Raw genomic sequence first — 4,195 nt, 5'->3', positions numbered from 1 at the left:
GGGAGACAGGGAGTGAAGACGAAACTAGACGACAGAACATTGCTAGTGAGAAGGAAAGGAGAATATTTTAGAAAAGAAAATGTTTCCGTCGCTACTCGGATTCGAACCCGGGACCTTTGAATGAGCGGCGAACACTTTAACCTCTAAGCCATGATAGCCCCCATTAAATACTTTTACACTCCTTTAATTACATTAAGTTATATAAGATCACACCACATAAAACACTCGTCTATTTAACAAAGTTTCCATTATGAAAAAGTACAGGTAGTGTACAATGTACATGTTATTATTATCCCTTAGGAGGTAGTCACCAGGTACGTTTTGTATTTCAAATTCAACTTCCATCTTTCCAACAACAAAAAATGAGCAAGCTTAAAAAAAAGAAAAAAAGAAACACAGTATAAAACCCTCAATCTGTAGAAGAACTTTTACATTTTAAATTAGAATTATCTTTTAACTGACAGCGAGAAAGCAATGAGGACGTAAGTTAATAATTTTAAAAATTCCCATTCGGGGATTCGAACCAAGGTCATGTGCATCGTTGTTGTTCATCAATATAATACCAACTGAGTGAATGGTGTGTCTGTGTGCCCCTTCAGACGTCTACTCTGTCTGTCTGTCTGTCTGTCTGTCTGTCTGTCTGTCTGTCTGTCCGTCTGTCTGTCTGTCTGTCTGTCTCTGCATCGTCATAGTTCATCAAAATACGAACTGAGTTTATGAGGTGATGGTGTGCCCTTCAGAAACTTTCTGTCTCTCTCCATGTACTGCCGTAGACTTCCAGAACAGCAAACTGAGTGAATGGTGTGTCCATGTGTCCGTCAGAAGAAGTCACTCTCCTTGCTCCGTCAAGTTCAAGGGACAGAGAGCATGTTTGTCTGTCCCTCGTCACTTCCTTTTGGTAAGTAAGTTTATTCAGTGCTTAAAAAGGACATTGACCCACATCACATTACATTAAACTCTCATCTATTATTACTATTAAACAAAGCTTTCATAAATGAAAAAGTACAGGTTGTGCACATACCCCTTATCCTCAGGAGTCGAACAACTCATCATATTTATGTCAAAGGGCGAGTCAAGCTGGCTGGAAGCAATTAACAATTTTCCAACTTTCTTTTTTAAGTTTCTTTGTAACTCATCCAAGTCCTGGGAGGGTGGCTACCTCATCCCTGCACGAACTCCTCTTGCAGTTTGTTTTGTTTTGGATTGTTGTTGTTTTTTTTCATATATTCAATTTGGTCTCCAGTACCATGTCTAATGATAGTGGTGATAGGGCAATCTTGTACCTGTCATTCTCAAATCATGTCTCAGATATTGTCGTCCTCTCATTTTTTTTCCTGGGGATATAATTCTGCAGTCTCAGTCTCAGCTCTTTCCAGCACGTCATTATAAAATTTGTGATCATTTCATTGTTTTATTAATATTTTTTTCTAGATATTGTTTGAAAGCTTTTTAGTTTGTTTTCATTGAATTGCTTTGTTTGTTTTTCACATCTCTGAACCAAAACGTTGCTATATTAATAATACTCTTTGGATAATTTTAGTTTGGTCTGCAGTGTCTGATTTTCACATTCTTTTTTTTTTTTAAATAAAGAGAAAAACATCGACTCAATACGTGTAATAGCCACTTTGTGCTGAGAAAAAGCATGGCAGACCGATAGAAACCACAGGGGGAAAAGTAAAGAAGTACTGATGTAGGACACACAATAGGGGCACCCTCCACCAACCACCTGCTCTTTGAATTTCAAAAGGTTTTTCTCTTCTTTTTTTTATTGTTGCAAAAAGAGATCCACGTATTTAGTATTCCATGTAGTATGTAGGTAGCAGTCAATGTACATGTAGTTTGTGGTGACGACCGCAGCATCAGCAAAACGTGTAAGTTATATACCAACTTGTTCTGCAGATCTTGCCAATTTATCGGTTTTTAACTGCAGGTCATGAACGAAGGTGTTTAAAAAGACATTATCAGTCCAAAGGCGACTGTTGGTGGTTAGATGGGACAGACTATCTTAGAAGAAGTTCCTTAGACTTGCCATCCCTCCTATTTTTTCCCATGCTCCCAAAGAAAATAAGAACCAATTAACATTAGCGTATGCTTTAGCAATAATTAAGAATCTAGTTTCCATTTGCAGTCGCTATTCTGATCCCAGAATGCAATAGAGATTGAAGAGGAGGAGTTCATGGTATAATGTAAAAAGTATACTGTACTACTGAATTATATATAGATGAGTGGAGGGAAAGTTAAGAAAATGGCGATGGAAGAAACCTAAGAAAAAAAATCTCCCTTTGGTTTATTAATTTGTTTGTTTGCTTTGTTTCTTCAGTAAAAAGACACATATTCGACACCATAATGGCCATCTAGTGCTGGGGGAAAAAGCAAGACAGAAATAAACAACAGAGGGAAAGTGAAGAAGTAGGACCTACCCAGTGGCACTCTCCAACCACTAGCTCTCCTTCTTCCTCCTCCGCCCTCCTTCCACTTTTATATATGAAACTAATCGGGTGCTGGGCAATTTCTCTTCATGTGCAGGTAGATGTTTTGTAACCTCCATATACACAATTTAGATTATTTAGGAGGTCGACTGCGTAAACAAGAAACGGAGTCTGATGTCCCCACCTTAACTGCAGACAGATCCTCTTGGTCATCTCCGATGATTGCCTCGTACGCCTCAAAGCGTCATCATTGCCTTTCTCACTCCGCACCAGGGTATAGGCCACGGACAAATACTTTCCACCTTTCTCTATCCTGGGCTATCCTCTTGATGATAGTCCATGTCTTCCCACTTTTCAGTACAATAATTTCCTGTAATAATTCTTCTCCAGGTTCCACGCGGTCTGGTCTTCCCCTGATCTCTTACCCTGTGGATTCCAATTCAACACTTTCTTTGTTATGCAGCTGCCTGACTTCCTGAGACAGTATGTCCAATTGGTCGTCACCGCCTTCTTCCTACCTTACCTCTGACTGGGATCTGCCTCAAGGTGTGGGAGTCTTTAAATCTGAAAATGGTATATGTTTTTAACGCATCTATCGACACTACTATTAGCTTTTATCTAAATTTGAGAGGCTGACCTCCGAGTTTAAAGTCCATCTCCGAAAGGACCAAGCCCTATGGGAAATTCGTGTAAAGTGCCTTTCCCAAGGACACAATGTCGGACTGAGCTGAGGCTCGAACCCCCGAACCCGCAATCTCACGATTTTGGTTCCGGTAACCTAACCACTAGACTACCGACAACACCTTTATTATTATAAATCTGAGTAAATCTTTAAAAAAAAGTTTTAGTAGAGGTTTTACGGCGCTCGCAATTGTATAAGGTCATATGAGCGCCAGAAGATTAGAGGTGTTACAAGAGAGTAACAAACACAAAAAAAGAAGAAGGGAAGAAAAGGATGATAGATATGATAGGAAAGAAAGAGAAAAACCACACCAGAGCACCCGCCAACCGCCCGCTCTAAGTAAGTCTTGTCTAAGCCATGTCACTCAACACGGCAACCCTGGCTGGGAGAGATCTTACGTCCCAACTGGCAGATGGAGATCATCATCATCATCCAGTGCCAGATCTGCGACAGACATCGGCGATCATGATTTTCCATTCATTCCTTTGTTCGGATGCTCTCAAAAAAGCTACGTTTCCCTGATCTTTCCCCGTTACCCATTTGTTTAGGCTCCTTAAATATGCTGTTCTGGGCCTACCCCTGCCTCGCTTGCCCTCATTTTTGCCAGTGAGAGCTAGATGTTCAAGACCCTTATGTCTACTCAGGTGTCCCAAAAACCGCATTTGTCGTTTCCTGATTGTTTTTAACATTGAGCGTCCCACGTGGGCTTCATCAAGCACTACCTCATTTGATTTCTTTTCCTTCCACGATACTCTTAGCAGTCTCCTAAGAAACCACATTTCTGTTGCCTCTATTTTATTTTCACTGTCTTTAGTGATTGTCCAGCATCCACAGCCATATAGAAGGGTTGACCATGATGGAGATACTAAATAAGAAAAAGCAAAACAACCTGACATGGTAACTGCACTCTCATCTTCTGCATGCAACGACCAAGTGCCTCATCGCCACATCACATGTGCCACTGCTGGAGACTCACAAAGCAAAAGTTCACACAAACTCCACAGATAGTAATGTCTCTTGGAACTTTATTAAATCACATTTTATTTATCTATATATATCTTTCTCAGACTTGTTTCCTCTCTCT

Source organism: Aplysia californica, unplaced genomic scaffold (genome assembly GCF_000002075.1).
Source record: "Aplysia californica isolate F4 #8 unplaced genomic scaffold, AplCal3.0 scaffold00666, whole genome shotgun sequence".
NCBI classification, from domain to species: Eukaryota; Metazoa; Mollusca; class Gastropoda; order Aplysiida; family Aplysiidae; genus Aplysia; species Aplysia californica.
This window is presented reverse-complemented; position numbering follows the sequence as displayed.